The following is a 19806-nucleotide window of genomic DNA, read 5'->3' on the forward strand; positions in this document are numbered from 1 at the left end:
TGTGTGGTGAAAGTGAGAAGAAATTGTCTTTTTCTGTTTGGGCAGTATCTTTAGCTGTGATTTCAGATATCTAATGGTTATTTTATCTTGCTTGTGTTCGACATCACCATTGTCAAGCTTGCTTACAATTTTAGAACTAAGTGGTGGAAAAATCTAATAGAACAAGTTTGTTCTTTGGGGAACATAAAATATAGCTACCTGAGGCTATGAGTGGTACAGATACAGTTAGCTATTAACTTCCTCTAGCTTTCTGTCCTTCTTTCTGCTCAGAAAAAAAAAATAAATCCTTTACTTTCAAGGCCAGTCACAGTTTAGCCTCTTCCTATTCTGATTAGCATGATTTTTCCAATCTCACAGAAACCTTCCTTTCATCATGATGCGTGCCAAAAAGTTGTCAGAAGTTAGGCTGCTGATGGTCTAAGGCAGTAGTTTGTTAAGCTGCTCAATCTTGTCACCTTTTTTTTTAATTATCCATTTTTATGTATCCATATGTAGCATCTTGTTTTATGCTTAGATTGCAGACTCCTTGGGTGCAAAATGTACCTTTTATTCTGTATGTGTACACTACTTAACACAGAAAGATTCTGGCCCATTTTAGAAATACCAAGCATGGTTCAAGTACAAGTAAAATATCTAATGCAAAACAACAAGAACTGGGATAAATAATAATTATTATTACTGTGTTATAAGTATCTGTGGTATGGGTATGACTCATTTTCATATGTAACTAGTTGAAACATTTCCTTTTTGAAACACATGTAGACTTGTGCAGAATACAAAGTCTGTGATCCTAAAGTGATACAAAATCCAGAGGAATTTCTGTAGGATTTAGATTTTCACATCACTTGTTAAAGTAGAGAAGAGCATGATAACTGCAAAGATCTCTTCTATTTGTAATATACAACAAGATGCCGCCTTCAGTTAGGTGGCCTGAGTACAGCCGGAAGTGTTTTAGAGCAGACTAAAATGGCTGGGAAAATGAAGTTCTTTAAAAAATACACAGGTTATGCACAGACTGGTCACATGCTTTTCAGTTTTCGAAGATCCCATACATGGGCTCTAGTCTTGGACAAACAACCAAGACAAAGGGAATTGAGAAAAAAATATTACTGGAAATACCTTGTGGCAATGATATTAACACTTAAAATGTTTATAGCTTTATTTTGTTTTAAAGTTTATAATAACATTTTTTTCAAGGCCGTGGAGGACAGACAGGATTTGAGTGAGAAGCAGTTGAGATGTATGAGTGTATGCTGTGCTGATAGGAACGTTTCTGTGATTCAGATGTCCTTCAGAGAGGCCTTGAAGGAAGATAACAAGAGCTGAACTTGGGCTGTTAACTGCAATAAGGGAGAAAAAGAAGTTGCAATTTGTGTTTGTTTCAATGAGTTGCAAATGGTTCTTGTGCTCTCCTGCCCCTGACAAGAAATGCTAATTTGACTTTCTCACATGTGGTTTTATTCTGGATTTAGGTACAGTCTGTTCAGAAGTGACATGTGTTGTACTCAATTCCTGCTACCAGTCTCAGGGCCCTGACAAACCAGACTCTCCTGTGATAACAATATCGTATCGGGGATTTCTGCTTTGCCATGTTACCCTCAAAGGCCTCAAAAAGGCCTCCAAGCCCAGCCTTTAGCCTTTGCATGTGGTACAGTAGCATGCTGTGCAGGCTGTTGTTAGACAAGTGTCACTGGACTGTGTCATGCTGTGTTCTTGCAAGGCTTCTTTTTTCACAGGGTTACTTCATTAGCAACTGTTAAAGGTCCCAGAATCCCACATGTCCCTATTTCCTGATTTAAAGCATGGCTTCAGTTATTGGCAAAGTACTTCCGGGATTTCTGGGTTTGGGAGACTTCTGTGAAAACGAGTTAAAGTGGCACTCGTTCTCTTGGCTTCTGCTTCCTTGTCAGCTCAGCATTTAGTGAGTCGCGACTCAGAGCTTTTTTAGGAGATTCACCATATGCTTTCATGTGGCACGTTCTGTCTGGTTCACAGCTGGGTCATTCAATTTTCAAATGATTTGGGTAAAGATATCTTTGAAGTTAATTTTTAAGTAAAGCTAGTCTAGAAACGCATGATGGTAATACTCGAGTATTCCCTTCAAAACATGTTCACTTCGGCGAATCCAAGATAAGGTTCCAGCTGGTGCTTGGGTCCCTAAGGAGAATTGCTCCAGACAAGCTTCTGGAGGGCCTAGGGCAGGCCACTAATATGTCTGCCCTAGGACATGGATGGCTAGGGTCCCAAGACCAAAATCACAGACAGTTTTTCTGTGAAAAAGAGGCCAGAACCCTTCTGGGAGGACAGATGGACTTCTGGCTGTGCTCTCTGTGAAGAACCAGAAACGGTGTGCTGTGTTACATATCCAGTGCATGCCTCAGCTTCTTGAAATGAGGATAACGTCACTTGTCAAACTGTAGCTTGGAGGTGACAGGAATAAATTACTTCTGGGTGTTTTCAGCTATGATCTTAGAGCCATAGAATGATAGTATATATGTAATACACAGAATGTTCTCTCTAAAGAATGCAAGAGGGCATCTGCCTATTATCCAAACAGAGAGTCCAGCCCATTGGCATGGCTCAGAATAAGCTTCTCAACCTTTTATTTTAACCATTAGACTTTCCAGCCTTTAACTGTGTTTTCTGTTGAGGGTCCAATAATCTTGATTAATGTCTTTCCATAACGTGCAGCTCCAGGCTAAATCCTTTCTTACAGTGTATATCACAAAGGAAAATAGCACAGAAGATTTGTCAGTCTAATTAGACTTTCACTGTCAGCTAAGACAAATAAAATTATCTCACCCTTGGTCTTGCCTAGGTACTTTCTTTTACACTCATAGATAATAATTTTGGGGGGAAAGAAATTGGCCTTTAATTTAGTTTTTGCTTCTTATAAGTCACTTGTGACATTTTCATCCCAAGACTGCAAAGCTCTAATGAAAAAAGAGATTTTGATGAGTCTGTGCTTTAAAGACTGACTTCGTTGGCCTGTTGGTACTGCTGAGAATTATGCGCTCTGGCTCTCATCCCTTCTTCTCTCCTTCTTTCTCAACTATTTTTTCCTCAAGAGACCAAAGCACTCAACCTGAATCATCTTTCAGAGTGGAATCCATTCTCCTGCACTACAGTCCTGTTGAGTGGGACAGTAAAGTTTCTTTGCTGCATTGAAATTCACAATATGGCATTTACTTATTCACAGTCACATCTCTTCTGTGATGACTAAATAGTAATGTGGTTTGGGCAGAGAAAGAAAGCAGGGTTTGGAAGAAAGAATCCAAATATGGGAAAGAAATTTTTCATGCAAACTACTGTTCATGTAGGTTACAGAGTGACTAATTCAATAACCAAATGACCTCTAAAAACTTCACAAATATGTAGTAATAGATTTAATGCATGCTGAAATACAGAATCTTTGATGTGTACTGTAGTAGCTACCTAGCCAGAGACATGTATATGGTATGACAATGTTCTGTATGGGAAAAGGATAAAAATATTCTCCAAGTTTAACTGAGTATTAGGTGGGGGAGTGGTGTGTTTAAATTATATTTATTGATGGTAGTGTTCAGGATACTCAGATTACCTATAAAGCTCATATAATAATCTAAAATACAGTCCTATATTTTGATTATTTCATTCATTTACTGCGGAAGACAGGTGTGCTGCACTTCTAGAAGTGCCATAGTGAACCAGGAGTTCAATATCCATCCAAAAAGAGAATGTGATTTTATTGCAATATTATTTTTTCAGCCTACGCTGCAAAGTGCTGACAAGTACTGATGATGGAAATAAGATCAGCCTTGTATTTCTGCTAAGCACAATTACAGTAATAAAGAACATTGTATTTGTAAAACAGCTCATGCATATGCTGGTGTATGCTATCATTTGTTATTGTCACCAATGATATTCAAACATCTAACTTAGTAACCATTGTCAGCTCCAAATGGAGACTACTCTTTCATGACTCCAGGGGAGGTATTTGATTGAATGTGTGTGGCAAACTTGGTGCCACAAGTTGACATATGGTATGATCTCTCAAAATACAGTTTACACTCATTGTTTAGATAACCTGTTTTTCCTACAGTAGCGTTGTCAAGTAGTCACTTCAGCCACTCTGTCTGTTCTGCTGGGACCCACGTTGTCTTTTTATCTCTTCAGTCTCATAGTTTACAGAAGGCCTGAGTTAGCTTATTCAGTTCTACCAGGGTTGAGTTTACATTGCCTATAATCTGTAGATCTGAACAATAATTTGTGACTTGAGGCAAAATCTCAGCTGGTGTTTCTGACACATGTACCGAGTGTTCTACTCTGAATTTTAGAAGTTAAGATTTGACCTAGTATATGAAGGGGGTCTCGTCTAGCACTTTTCTAGGATTTCAGCACTGCATAAGGTTTTCTATGATTAATTTTTTTTTTCTTGATCAAGGTTTTATATTTACTTGATTTTAGGTGACCAAAAGCATGCTCTCTTCTCTAATAAAAGGGTAAGAAGCTGTAATGATAGCTCTAGTAAACTGTTACCAACTTCTTCAGACAGACTGGCCTGAAGGCTGCCATTAAGTTCCCTTCATGACATCAGTATGTGCTTGTTCTTTTAAGGGCACAGTATCCTTTTGTGTATTTAGACATGTTATTTGCCCTGCAAAAAAGGTTTCTTGAAAGTTATGTGGAAGATTATTTTCAAAATCTGATTTAAAAAGTACTCAGGAACTAAAGCTGCTGTAGTTAAGCATGCACTTTGATCACACGACAAATGAAAGAATAGGACAAGTGTGTTGGTCTGAGGTGGTTGTGCAGTGACAATATATGATGAAGAGATTCAACACTGCAAAAGCAACTGCTTAGAAATAAATGGAGTAGAATCAATAGTTATAGCTGAAATATAGTTGGAGGATTGGCTCACGTTTTGTTATAGCATATCTACTCTGCTTGCTATTTATATACTTCAAGGAAATGCCTAGAAGCTGCAGACATTGCCAAAATTCCAGATCATATAGTTCCATTTTTATTTGTTTGCTTTTTTTTTTTACAAGACTGGCTGAGAGGTGGGAATGTACAATTTACCTTTCCTAGCTCATATTTGAATGAATGTGCAGAAATCAGAAACATATCCATACTGTTGTGACAGATCTGCTTTCTAAAACCATCTAATTAGTGCCTTCGGTTTTTCTGTAAAATGATGGTGGTGTTAACTATCAGAAACAGAAGGATTTCTGCTAGTTTCTTGTCATCTGTGGGATGAGTTGTCACTGATTTGCAAGATATGTCTGTCACAGTACAGCTCTTAAAAGTAGAGATCAGCAAGACAGACTATACAACCACCAATCCTTTCTCTCGTCCCTTAGATGAGTAGGCGGGGTGCTGTTCATTTTCATTGCAAAATGACTTGTATTATATTCTGAAATATAAGAATTTGTTTCCACAAAATTTCAACAGAAAAGCCAAAGGGGTAAAGAATTGGATTTCAGTTCTCTTGGTATTGCACAGGGCATGAATGCCTCCCTTCTTCTTTCTTATAATGTGTCTTTGAATAAAATTTTGGTCTGTTGGCTTTTCACCATTACAATGACTCATGAAGGGACCATCTCCCCTAATAATTGCTTTTAGAGTTTTCTACTGGTATTGTGTTGCCCATTTTGCTCTGTCTAGATTAGGTGTGCTAAGGCAATCAATTTGGGGATAAGGACACTTCCAGGGAATCCCAGTAGTTTATTAGGAGATGTGAACCAGAGAGTAAGAAAGGTTGGCAGTACTCTCAGGACTAAATGTATGGAAATGAGAAGAGAAAGGATGAATACTGAAGTGCAGATTAGAAACAAGAACTAGAGGACAAGATACATCTATCTCATAGAGATATAGGAAGGAAACAGCAAGATTTAAAGATAGAGATGGCATGGCTAGAGGTGGTAAGATGGTGATTCTAGCAACTCTATTTGAGATAGTTTGAGGAAGAGAGAAACTCATACCCATTTGGCTTAGTATTGTATCTACTTCCAGCCTTAACAGCTTCCACAAAAGTCATAGATAACTGCTTGTTTTTTTTTTTTTCTTTTTTTCTTCCAAGGCAGCAGGAACTCAGTTCATAGAACTGCTAGCAGTGAGATCTGAAGACCCATGACTTCTTCCACAGCAGTTCAAAGTCAGGTGGAGCTGGACTCTGACACGCTTGTACTAAGATCATCTAAAAATCACTCTTCCTCTCACTTGCAAGAGCTCTTTACCAGTAACAGTTTTATCCTTTATATAAAAAAGAATCAGGTGAGGGTAAGGCGCAAAACTACTATATGTTGTGTTTTTCTGACGTTCAAGCAATAGCCTCAATGCCCAAGCCATGCAGAGAGATACGCACAAACAGCTTGAATTTAACTTGGTCATAATGTCTTTTTTTTTTTTTTCCTGAAAGGTGACTTCCAATGAAAGTATAAGGACATGAATGATTTTAATCTGTGGTAACAATGGAGAACCAGTCCTGACGGACTCCAGCAGCATAAATATACAAAGTGACAGATTATCCTGCTGCCTCCCTCCCTGCTGCCTGAGCACACACATACACATAGCACATAGAAAAATTCAAATTGATCTTTATCTTTTATCGTTGCCCCAGTGATTAATGCTACTCTTGCTGGGAGACTAATCGAATGAGGGGAAATATAGAGAAAGAAATATGTATTTCTTAGACTATCGCTATCAGTGTTATTATTATTCCTTTAATATATTTTCCTCCTGTTAGAAGAACTTAATGTACTGACACAGCAGGAAGCGCGAGGTGAGAGCAGATTTGATGGCAAGAAGATGAATGGGGCAGGCCACAGCAAGTGGAACATAGACATTTTGCAAAAGGAATTGAGCTGCTGGGCTGCTTTGGGGACTGCGGCATTTTGGCTAGAAAACTAAGAGGCTATAGCAAGCTGAATATAGGTCCTGAAGTAGGAGCTACTGTTTTCCAAGCCCTATTCAATTCACTCAGCAGCTGTCAACAAACCTCCTCCCTAAATCACAGAATCATAGAATCTTAGGGGTTGGAAGGGACCTCTAGAGATCATCTAGTCCAAACCCCTTGCCAGAGCAGGATCTCCTAGGGCAGCCACACAGGAACGCGTCCAGGCAGGTTTTGAATGTCTCCAGAGAAGGAGACTCCACAACCTCTCTGGGCAGCCTGTGCCAGGGCTCTGTCACCCTCACAGTAAAGAAGTTTCTCATGCTGAGGTAGAACTTCCTATGTTCTAACCTAAACCTCTTGTTTCTTGTTCTATTGCTGGGCACCACTGAAAAAAAGATTGTCCCCTTCCTCTTGATACCTGCTTCTCAGATATTTCTGTATGTTAATAAGATCTTCTCTCAGCCGTCTCCTTTCAAGGCTAAACTGCCCCACTTCTCTCAGTCCCTCTTCATAGGAGAGGTGTTCAAGTCCCTTAATCATCCTCGTAGCTCTCTGTTGGACTCTCTCCAGTAGGTCCCTGTCTTTCTTGAACTGGGAAGCCCAAAACTGGACACAGTATTCCAGGTGTGGTCTCCCCAGGGCAGAGTAGAGGGGGAGGAGAATCTCCCTAGACCTGCTGGACACAATTTTCTTAATGCACCCCCAGGATCCCATTGGCCCTCCTGGCCACAGGGGCACATTGCTGTCCCACGGACAACTTACTGTCCACCGGGCCTCCAAGGTCTTTCTCCATGGGGCTGCTTTCCAGCAGGATGTCCCCTAATCTGTATTGATGCCTGCTGTTATTCCTCCCCAGGACTCTATGCTTGTCCTTACTGAACTTCATGAGGTTCCCCTTTGCCCAGCTCTCCAGCCTGCCCAGATCCCATTGGATGGCAGCACCACCTTCTGGTGTGTCAGCCATCCCTGCCAGTTTCATATCATCAGTGAACTTGCTGAGGGTGCATTCCATCCCCTCGTCCAGGATGTTGATGAAGATACTGAACAAAACTGGACCCAGTACTGATCCCTGGGGAACCACCGCTGGCCACAGGCCTCCAACTTGACTCTGTGCCGCTGATCACAACCCTAATGTTCTAAATGGTTCTTCACTTTTCCTGTGTAGTAAAAGAAGGGTACCCTGGTCTTTGGTCTGTCTAACAGCCAAGTTTCCAGGCTCTGTTCTGGTACTACTCTGGTAAAACACTGTAATTTCCTCAGGTGTTGTATTCCCTTTCACTCCTGCCTGGTCCTTGGCCTCGATCTTTCATAGTGATACTATGACCCTGTAGTTCCAGTTTGATCCTCCAAGTATGTACAACATAGAGCAGAAAATCTACTCTGTGCTGTAGTAAAACCAGAAATGGATGTTTTGAATGAGTATAACTTTGATTTAAATAGGACACCTGTCATGGATAAGAATGGATTCCAATTGTCTTATTTCCTCCAGATCACAATAAGAAAGACTTAAATATATCTGGTCACACCTTATTTTGTTTTCACTTTGATAAGAGTAATATAGGCAGGAGTACCTGTAATAAAGGAACAGCCTTGTTTGGAATTAAGACTCATGTTGTCTTTCTCCTTATTTCAGTATTCTAGCTGTTTTAACAAGCATGAGTACTCATTTTCCTAAATATACTCTTGTGCTGAGATGGTGGTGGACATCAAAAAATAAATTAGATAAAATTAGAAAGAGGCCAATGTTACCTATGCTATAGAAGCATTTTTCTGTAAGATCATTATTTCCTGGGCTCTCTGTTTTATTACTCTTTGCTGTGGGTATATTGGCATAATGTTCTCTTCCTTCACAGTGTAGACTCAGGACTTGCAAATATGTTTAGGGTCCAAATCTTAAGCATAATTATCTTAGCTCCCAGTTGATTACATTTAGGCAGCAGATAATCCTGTTGTTCTCTGCTAGAGCAATGCTGTGTTTTTGTATTAGCACTTACATTAGCATATGGGTCTCTAGTGCCCAGGTTTTTCGTTGCTATAACCTAGAGATATTCATAGAAAAGCAAACTAAAACTGATTCTGTACATCTCATACACGCAGCTCCTCCACTCACATTAGTCCCATATATGTTTCTCAGTTTACATGTACTACTTAAGTTGTTTCTCATGACCTAATGCATTGCTTTTTACTCTGTCACACTTTAAACTTGGGTGATGAACCAGAGTTGTTCTTAAGCTTGTGAGCAATGGCTGTTCAGGTGACTGCTGCTGTCACCTGTTTGTCTCATCTTGAAATTTAACAATTTGTGAGAATGTAGTTCAGAAATGCGAGTATGCTAGGCAGATCAGAACATACAGCCGGCTCCTCTGGAGTCCCTGAAGGCATTGAGCTTTAACAGTGTCAGAGGAGGATCTGTCAAACAGAGCTTATAGTCTTCCTTCAGAGCCAGGAGTGCAGCTGGCCCTGCTCTCTAACAGAGCTATGGGTGGGTGATGGGGATCTGCCATCAGGTAGGATTTCCAGGTGCTAGATATAAATACGAGTGCCAGGGTGGAAAGGATAGCTAGCTGGAAGGAATGGGGAGGGTTGTCATGTATATGCCTCAGGAAGAACTACTGCAGTGGGAACCTTCCCTGTAGAGGACTTCTTCTCCCCGACACATCTGACTTATTGTGAGATATTGTTGCTTGCCTGAAGATGGCTTGTAATCAGATGGCTGATTACATGTTGTCCTTCTGTTTATGGACTCGTGCACAGCAGAGAAATTTCTGCTTGCTTGGCTGTAGCATTTGTTGCCCTGGCAAGAAGCCAGAACCACTTAGAATCTGCTGTGAAAAGGCTTGGTGTCTCTCTGGCTGCCTCTCAGCTAATGCCTGGTGCTTGCAAGTTGTTTGTTTTGTCCTTTCTTAACTGAAGCCATGGGAATGGTGTTAGATTCTGCTCCATGGAATTCCAGGAGGGAAGGGAGGGAGGAAGTTGGCAAGAACTGGAAAGGAGGGCGAGAGCCTGGCTGTGGATTGCCAAGGACCAGGATCTGCCATATTCTCACTTTGGCCTTTGGAAATTCTGTAGCAATTGGAGTGAGATGAAGACCTGTAGTCTGCACCTTGCTCTTCTTATGATGGCTTGTTGTACAGTTCCAGCTAGGTCCCTGTGTCAGATTCCGAGTCTGAATTGCCCTCTCGCTTCCACAAGGCCAGATTTTCTTAGTGGGACTTGGGAAGCTCTTCTGCTGCAATTCTTGGCAAGGATTTACGCTCTCTTGCTTACTATTGTAGTGGTGGACACAAGGCATCAAAGGCAGCTGGAGAATTAGAAAGTTAAATGGCATCAGGGCATCTGCTGTGAAGGGAGAAACAGGGTAAAAGGAAGGCAATGTCATCACCTTCCCGGAGAGCTGCAAATTGAACAGGGCAGAGGATGTAAATAACATTTTACAACACCAAGGATCCCTCTAAAGCCAGAGAGAGGTAATGGCACAGGCTCGTTGTCCCTCTGCTTCTGTCAGGTTCGGTCACTTTGAATTTACTGACTGTTTTTTTTCTATTTAAAACTGATTTAATGACAGCAGTAGCTGAAGGTCAGAAGGATTTGGGGATTTTACTTTTTTTTTCTTTCTTCCCTTACTTTTTTGTGCTTCTAAAGCTGAGACGCAACTTCTGTGGTAGCAGTGAAAGGTGACAGTGGTTAGGCAGTGTCATACCCCATTTCTTCCAATAGCACATTACGGAGAAGACAAGAGAAGTGATTGGTATTATCCATGGGTACAGCTAAGCTCCATCTGGCAAGGTGCATTTGCAGTACCTGTCACATGTATTCCCTTGGTATCTGAGCTTTTCAGCTCAGGAGGCTATCCACCTGCAGTGGTCCATAAATTCAGACTAAGGATATGGGGATAAATAGTGAATTATTAACACAAGACACCTGTGTACTTTACTTAAAAATCAGAAACTTACTAATTACATCTTTTGGAGCCAGAAATCCTCTCCTTTTATTACTATATTTTATTTAAATGACTGATACCTTTTACTGTAGAACTATATGGAGGTTTAGATTAGAGCTGAATCACAACTTTGTCATGTTGCAAGTCAGGGCATTATTCAGCAGTCTTGTGCAAATTCATCCATAGAAGGCAAAGACTTAAAAAAAAATAAGTAAGTCCAGACCCCTGTAATTTTTCTTCCCTTTCACTGTCCAGGAAGACTTTTTAGAAGAAAAAAAATAGTACTTTCTGTAAAGGAGAGGGCTGGTTTTCTTTTGCAAAAGTAAAACTGAATTAATACCTTGTTTTGCTTCATAGTTTTTTATCATTAATTTTTCAGTTTTACTTGCATGAAGGTATGGAGCCTGGAAAATAAAATTTTCAGACTTTTCTGAAATGTTCAGATAAAAAATGACTGTAAAAACATAATATGATTTTTTTTTCTAAATTGTTGAACATATTGGTGACTGTGAATGGCCTTACTCACTGTTCTTAGAAGACAAAATTTCTTTACTGGAAACCTTCATGTAAGAACATCTGGTGGCCAATTCTAAAAACTGTAGAATAATAGGAGCCTGTATTTGTGAAAACGGCTGTTCTTTCTGAAAACACCACACCAAGTAATGCTATAACAGAAAATCCACCTCACTGAAGAGTGTGCTCATAAACACTTGTTACTGGAAGTTGTACATATATTCTGCAAGAGATATGGAGAAGTTAAACACGGACTGTCCTGTAACTCTGGTATGGTGTCTGCAGTTGGACTGTGTTTGTTGTTCCAAGTGCCATTTCTGCTCTATTTTAATGCATCTGGTGTGATCTTCATTTGCACAGAGCAGTGAAATTTGGGCTGTAACACACATGGCAGCATCAGGAAACCAATTTTAATTTGATTGACTTTCTTGGTATCAGACTGTATGCAGGAGTTCAGCCATTCCTGGTTCTAGATGCAGAATTTGCTTTCCTGCTTGTGTGTAATTTGGGGATGCTTGCAATTCAGCTGATGGCTTTGGCATCAACTCCCAGGTAGAGGGACTCCCAGGCAGAGGGAGTTGTCTAAAGTGATCCCATTGGCCAAATCTTGTTGTGTAAAGCTGTGGTTCTTTGTTATGTAGCAAGGGAAATGGGTGGATTTCAGATCCCTTTGACCTCACGCTTCAGTCTCTGGGATAGACCATGCACACCTACTGGTGCACTGTGTGTGCATGCTAATAGTAATGCAAACAGGCATTAACAAAATGATTTCTGAAGCACCTTACAAACTGTAACTCAGGATTAGGGGGTTTTCATCGCAGATACACAGCAATTGTGGGTTAGCGCCTAATTATTTTTCAATAATGCACAGCTAAGCCAGTAGTAGTGGGATGACAACTAAAGATGCTTTTAATGTGGCCAAGAAACAAGAAGCAGAAACATACAGAAGCAGGATATAATTAATCTAGTTGTCATTGCATCAGGACACCCCTAAATTGGTTATATTTTTAAAAGTTGTTGAATAGTCAAATGATCTCAGCAAGACTATAACTTCAACAATGGACCCTTCTGACATGAAAAATCATGTACACTGGTTAAAGAGAATCTTCCCCGCCTGCATTGCATGGCTGTACTTTGTGTGTCTTTGTTTAACAGGTGAAAGCCGATCTCTTGCACAGAGACAGTAGGTTGTTTGGGGTTTTTTCTTATTTTTTTTATGTCAAGGAAAGACAGGTAGACAGTGGGCAACAGCAAAGCAATGTCCAAACTAGGTCTAAATTAATTCAGGCAGTGGAAAGCAATCTCCATAAGAAATTGTCACATTGCATATTGACAAATCAGTTCACAGACAACCCCATATTACCACGATAGGTGTGAGGTTATACTGCAGCTGTCTTCAGAGGTGGCTGGGGTTCAAATTGGGACAAGTGAACAGATGATGCAAGCGGCCAAATTCCATGGCTGAATCAAATAGACAGCAAATCTTCAAAGTTTGGGACTCAAAGACTTTCCTTACTGAATTTTGCCATTTGGTAGGTCGTCATTCACATGTCTCTGATCACCCCTTTAACCTGCCTCCTGGCAGAGCTGGCAGGTCAGGACATAGGCTGGTGTCTGAGCTGCTTCAGGTCACAGCCTGTGCTGCAGTGCCAGACCCTTTAGATAAGGAGGTTATACTGCACACTGGTTCCTGAAATGGAGCTCGGGAGGAACGGACACACGATCATCTTTGTTGCCCTTGCTGCAGGGACACAACTTCTGGCTGGTGGGTGAGGAGGTCAACCACTGCCACAAGAGCAAAAAATCATGTCAGTCAGAGCCTTTTATTCTAAACAAGGCTATTTCTTAACGTGGCAAGGCTTTTCAATGCCTTTTTATTGAAGTTTCTCTGCATGGCATTACATTCTGTAGTGCCAAATGAAGACATATCCAAAGCTTCCAGTGGGTACAGTATTTGCTTCAACAGAATATCCTTTTTTCCCGAGGTGTATTCACCTAATAACTTATTTCTGGGACTGCTCTTCCTTCTGTGACAGTTCTGCCACTTTGAAGTCCTTCTTGAACCAGTGAAATATTTTCATTAGTCGTCAAGGGTTTTCATTAAAATGATCTTTGTCTTTGACCTCTTACATTAAGATCTTACACCCTATGCTGGCATCCCATAAGAATGATTTATTCATTGCTCCTTCTGTATCAAGCTAGAATCTTACAGCTTCTGAGGAATTTCTTTCTCTTTAAGAAAGAAAAGTCAAATGAGCCTAATTATTTCCTTGCCCAAGAGTGCGGTGTTTCTTATTAAAATATGCCTTGAGTGGCACACCTGCATGGTCCTCTCACTAAGGCTGAGATGCTTGCTGTGCTGTTCAAGGCTTCTGTAAAAAAGATGAGCTCACATGTGCTTTCCAGGCTTTACTGTGTCATCTTTATCTGCAGACCTGGAAAACAAATCAAAGAAAAACCATTCATGTCAAACTCTGGATTTTTTTTTTCTTCTAAATTAAAAAGGCTTTCTGAGATGTGGAGCACTTCTGAATGACCTCCACTGTGCCTTCTGAAGCTGCTCTGCTGTGGAGCATTTATGTGCTGTCAGTGGCAGCTGTCTCCCCTCAAAGAATTTGCAGTAATGTTGTTAGACTGCCAGGACTCTGACTTAACCTTTTCTATCTCGGCTTGCACCTTTTGTTTTTGCTTTTTCCTCCCCTCTCTTACCATGACATCACATGGGACCACACTGTCTTTCTCCTGCCTTGTGCTCGTCTCTTAATTTCCCGCAAGTCCCCACTGCTTCTTCAGTGCTTCCACCTTTTGTTTACTGTAATGTCAGCTGAATACAAACCTTAGCCACCGATTAAAAACTCACTCAAATGCAATTGCTTTTCCGAGTCCCACAAATGCTAGGGGGCCTGTAACATCCCTGCCCCCTTTGCAAAGGTTGCGCCCTTCCTGTTTTCAGCAGTTTTGCAAAATGCAAAGAGGATGAAGCTCTTCCCTGGGAGAACAGAGGCACCTGCCTTGCGGGGCTGACTCTTAATTTGATTGACAGGCTTAGCCGACTGTAGCTGAAACCGTGAAATGTGCAGGAGGTTTCAGAGAACACTTTTACCTGCCCAGTGCATGTCCTCATAGATTTTGCTTGTGCGTGCTATATTTCTCTTGGTTTCTGTCCCTGGATGTTGATTCCCAGAGCGTGAGGATTGACTGCTTTACAATATTGTCCTGGCTAAGGTTCCTGCAAGCACTGTTTATGAAAACACCTAATCCTCTCAAGATATTTATTGCTCAATTAGCCATGGTAATAGAGCAGTACATTTCACAAAATATAAAATATTGACATTTATTTGTTTAAAATCAATTGCTTTTTTATTTGCCTAGCCTTCATTTTGTGATACGGAACAACACAAACGGGACCCTCAGGTCAGCCATACCTGTTATTTGATGTTTTCTGTAATCCAGTCTTTCTTTTTCCAAACTGACCTATCCTCATCCATGAGAACTGGCAGCCTAAAATTCAGTGTATGCTGGAGAAGCACATTGTCAGCCTTCATAAACTTCATGCATCTGTCTAGAATGCTCACCCACCTGTAACAGCTCACTTTAAAGCTGAGTGACACATAACTTCACTGTAGTCACAGCAGTGACTGTAGAGAGGTGAGAACTTCAGCTACCAATGAGGAAACAAGCTTCCAATCTAGTCATTACTCTGTACTTGCTTTCTTTGTTTTCTTTTTATGCTTTGTTCTTTGAGAGACAATGACAAGCTCAAGATCCACCTTTAACTATCTTCTACCAGCTCACGGCAACCTCAAAATTATATTGTATGGACTACCCAGTGTGACCCAAGGGCTGTTTCTTTTCTGTCAGTAAAGCAGGACTTCATTTCACTCTTAAAATAAAGTCAGTCAGGGATTCTTTGATTGCTGCAGAAATGGTTAGCTATGGTAACCTGGGATTACAAGAACTGTGATTGTTCCTGTCGCTGCCTGCCACTTGCTAGTGAGAACGTCCTAAAACAAAGTGGCTCTTTAGGCAGGCAAGCTGAGGTCTGGCACTTGCAGTTTGGGTGGGAAACCCCAAAATTTGTTATGGATTGCTGAAACTCAGAGGGCTTTTTGCAACAGCTTCATCTGGATTGTTTATTTACAGAGCAAAACCAGTATTCTGCTCCCTGGAACTGCTTGAGATCACTTGCAAGATCACATGTAGTACTAGAGCATAGTGCTCCCTCTTTTCTTCCTTACTGTGCTGTTGGCCAGCTTTGAGCAACATTCTGTCAAACATGTCACTGCTGACACGGTTTTATGCTATGGATAGATGTCTACAGACATGCAAAGTGGAACTGTTATGCAGAGCTTCAGTAACAGGAAAGTTAGCTGGATAGTCATAGCTAGTACTTAAAATCCTCTTTATAGTTGATGGAAAGAGATAGATGTCTCTAGAGGGAGATCATCCCATCCTAAAAATAGAAGCCTAACTTAGGAGGAATTAACTGCCCCCTGAAGATCCCTATGTCTGTGAAAGGAACCTGAAAAACTAACCTAAGAGTAGACAATTGATGTCTGGATGAGTACATCTCAGTGTTATGATCCTGTGTCTGTATTAACAAGAAAACCAACATATTCAATTTTCTTCATGTTTTTACTTTTTCTTTGCATTACCTTCCCTCTTGCTTTTCTTATTTCCTCTTTGGCAAGAGCTAGGATGGAAGGGTATTAGCAGTAGAAATAAATTTTTAAAAAATTTGACTATTCATGCTAAATCATCCTTTCAGTCTAGCCAGCAGCTTCTTCATAACTAGCTTTGTCTATTTGAGCAAGGGAAGCTTAAGGATTCACTCACAGTGGGTACCACATGTGATCTCCATCAAAACTTCACAGTCCAAAGCTGCTATAAACAGACTCTGGCAGCAGTTGTTAAGGTTGTTAAGCAGAACAGAAACACAGTTACTCTAACACCTTGTTTGAAATTTGGGATTCAGAAAACTGAAATTAAACAGTTAAGTAGCAAAAGTACTGTTGCATAGGTCTTTGAAGAGGTTACTCTTAGTGCTTTTGTTCTTCAAGACAATAACTGAAATGATCATACCTGCAAAGACACTTTGCATAAAATAGAACATTGTTTCTGCTTTCTGGCTTATTCTCTTAACTCCATCGGCAGCAGATGGAATTTAAAGTGAAGTCGAAGGGAACTAGAAAGGACCCTTGGCCTTGTACTGGGGCAGGGATTCTTTTGGATGGTAGTTGTAGCTGAACTGACCCAAAGAAAAATTGCCTTGAACTCTTAAAATTTCCTTTTGTTACCATCAGTCTTCTTCCTTCCCTGGTCCTGAGCATAGTCTCTTCTGTACTTAACTCTGAGCAAATTCTTCAGTGAATAAATTGGTTTGTGTGAAAAATTGTTTTGTACTGTGTTGAGTCCATTTTTACTAGTAAACAAATAACTTCTACAGTCTCCTTCTCTAGTACGGGCCAGTAAATAGGACACAAGAATCAACATTATAGGCCTGAATATGATTATAGGAATCCATTGCAGGAAAACCTTACCTGAGTCACTAGGTCAAATTTCCTTGCTATTACAGAGCCATTTTCTATGGTTCTTCAATGTTTTGTTCTCAGACTTTGCCTGATATTTCAGCATAATGTTGTCCAAGGTGCTTTAACCTCTGTGTGCCTAAGCTTCTTCCTTTGGTAATGTGGGATTGGTGTTTTCTTCTTTTGTGAAGTGTTTTCAGATGTATGGCTGAAAAATACTAATTAATTATATTAGTACTAATGCTATTGCTAATACTAATACTAATACTTTCCTGCTAGAGCCTAAAAACCCCCCTCTTAGCTGACACATAACGGAGAACAACACAGAACACTGGTAACAGCAACAAATGCCTTTCTTTGGGATGATTTTTATTTATTTAATGCACCAGAAACCCAGCAGGCAGAGTCAGGAGTAATGAGTTGCCTTTTAGACCCTGTAGAAATTAATATTGCCCTTGACGGGACTCGGTTGGCTAACTTGCAAATTGAAAATACACTTGTCTGAGCTCACAAGCATGGTCATGTGGTAAAAATGGGTGCTGTCTGCCCTCAGCCTGGAGCTGCAGAGATAAATGAAAATGCATGTACAGTTCAGCACTTGTCACTGCTGGGATTGAAGGTAACCACAACAGACGATGAGCTGTACACGCCGTGTTGCTATTCTGAGCTGTGTAAAAATAACTTCCATTTTCTTTTCTGAGTACTGTCATCTTGTCCTGCCCAGTGCTGTTCTTCCAGAGCCTTATGCAAGCCAGCACAAACTTGTTAGCATTTCTGGAAAAAGCCTCTGCTTTCAGCTACAGAGAAATAGGGGATTCCATAGGTGTTTGAGAGCAAGTGAGCGCATTTTCAATAAATGCATATTGGCCGGCACAATTATTCTGGTGCAGGGAACTCATATGGCTCTTCCCAGTAGCTGAAGCTTTGGTTGGAGATTACAGTAGCCACTCTCAGACCTGAACTTTTTTGTTCTCACCTGAAAGCCATCCAACTCCCTCCATCCTGCAGATTAAGGTAAAAGGATGACTCACTTCTTTGGGACATCACATTTGTTTAATTAAAAGGAGGCTTTTTTGAAAGGATAAAGCGTGGCCTGAGCTCTAGGTCAGTGATAAGAACAATTAGTAGAGATTCTGAGCACTTAGGCTGTCAAACAAAATGTGATATCAGTCTCCTTAGGCCCACTTTTACACACAGTGAGGCTATGTTGCTGAATTTACACTTACTCTCTCCAATAAAGAATTTACTAAAAGCTTTATTGCAAACAAATATACCATATAATTATAGCAGTGGTACAACAGTAAGCCTATGTGCAGCTGATCCTTTGTGGGTTTTTTGTTCCTAGTACACATTTGAACAATGAAGTTATTTCTTTGAGCTATATAAAACTAAAATTGCAGATACCAGTACCATGCCAGCATGAGATCATGTGGTATCTGATGGTTACTAAGAGCTACCAAATGCTGTTAGTAGCTGTTTGAACTGTCAAAACTGAATGTAAATGTTACACTGGCATTTGAAGGGAAGTTGAAAAATTAAGTAAGGTGTATTGCTAAATAATATAGTTTGGATTAATATATTTCACTCAAACTTTTAATGAGAAGGGGGAGAATTTTCAGTCAATGTCATTTCTTAACTTCAACATTTCATTCCTATATGACAATGACTTTCTGTCACTTTATAGTGAGTTCCAGTTACCTCTTATCAGTCTCTGCCTGCTCTTATGTCTGGTATCTGCACCACACAGGAGAAGGATTATTGCTTTTCTTAAATTAATTCTTACAGTACTTTTTAATGCATGGATAATTTGTTTGTGTCTCAGCTCCTGTAAAAGGTTCCCTCTGTAGAGCCTTCATTTTATTTAGAAACTGAATGAAAATTCTTAACATTGCAGACCTGAAACTCCGAACTAGTTTTGTCGTCTCCTGACAGCACTGCTCTCAGTACAGTTTTACCTCTTGATTTCCTATTTTTTGCTGAATATATATGAGACCTGAGGCTGGAATGTTGTCTCTCCCCTCTCTATTGAGATGTGTATCTCAGAACCAGACTGTCTCCATCTGGAAGGACCTTAAACGTGATTCAGACTTCGAGTATCATAGTAACTTCTAATACTTCCTTGGTTATTTTTATTATTCGTTATTATTATTAAAGCAGCAAGCTTCTGCATTGCTGGGATGTGTAAGCACCAGTGGTACTGTGCTCACTGAGATGGAAGGAATATTTTAAAATAAAAGATGATTGATTTTGCTAGTATATAGGTTTGCCTTAACCGCTTGCAGGCTCCACCTGCTTTTGAAAGACATTTGCGAATAAGCATTGAGAATAAGAAAGAGACTGTATTTACTGCCTCTAGATTTCCAGAACGCATGTAGTGTAAGTTACTAGTGGTTGAGTGTTAATATTATTTGTAAGATTTCTGTGACTTACGTGAAATGAGTGGGTAGGTATTATGTTATATTATAACCTATAGCTGTTTTAGTGCACTTAGCTGTGCACTTCAGCTGCTGAAGCCTTTGGTAAACCTGTCGCATGTTCAGGTGTGAAGTAGCAATGGAGCAAACTGGTAGAAACTAGTAGTAGTACTGATCTATAGCTTGGTACAACTGATCCTTCATTTGTCAAATATGACACTGTGTCAGCTGCACAAGAGCTTTAATATTATCTGCCACTTCCTCGCTTCATGTACAGCATGACTCACAGCTCATCTCTCCATGTTAGAGTCACTTTTTCCTATGCTGAGCCCGAAAGCATTTGTGTGGCAAACCTCCCTGAAGTCAGGACAGTAGAATATTTTCTGGCACCATCTTCTCTTCACTGAGTGCTTCCCTCAGGAAGAGACTCAATAACCCAACCCGAGAGGCTAAAGGCTGGCTTAAAGTGTTGCTAGGAATTTCAGGGCTATATTCTCAATCTAGAAAATTCAGGTAGCTCACATGCCTGTGCAG

At 40.4% G+C, this 19806-nt stretch overlaps 1 protein-coding gene across 1 annotated transcript in view; it reads left to right on the forward strand.

The window, feature by feature from the left end:
* LOC104274302 (neurexin-3-beta-like) overlaps positions 1–19806 on the forward strand; it is a gene marked incomplete at both ends in the record, with an annotated part of 100728 nt that overhangs the window by 32171 nt on the left and 48751 nt on the right. The gene's annotated exons all lie outside the window — the stretch shown is intronic.

Source organism: Apaloderma vittatum, unplaced genomic scaffold, assembly GCF_000703405.1.
Source record: "Apaloderma vittatum isolate BGI_N311 unplaced genomic scaffold, ASM70340v1 scaffold1185, whole genome shotgun sequence".
NCBI classification, from domain to species: domain Eukaryota; kingdom Metazoa; phylum Chordata; class Aves; order Trogoniformes; family Trogonidae; genus Apaloderma; species Apaloderma vittatum.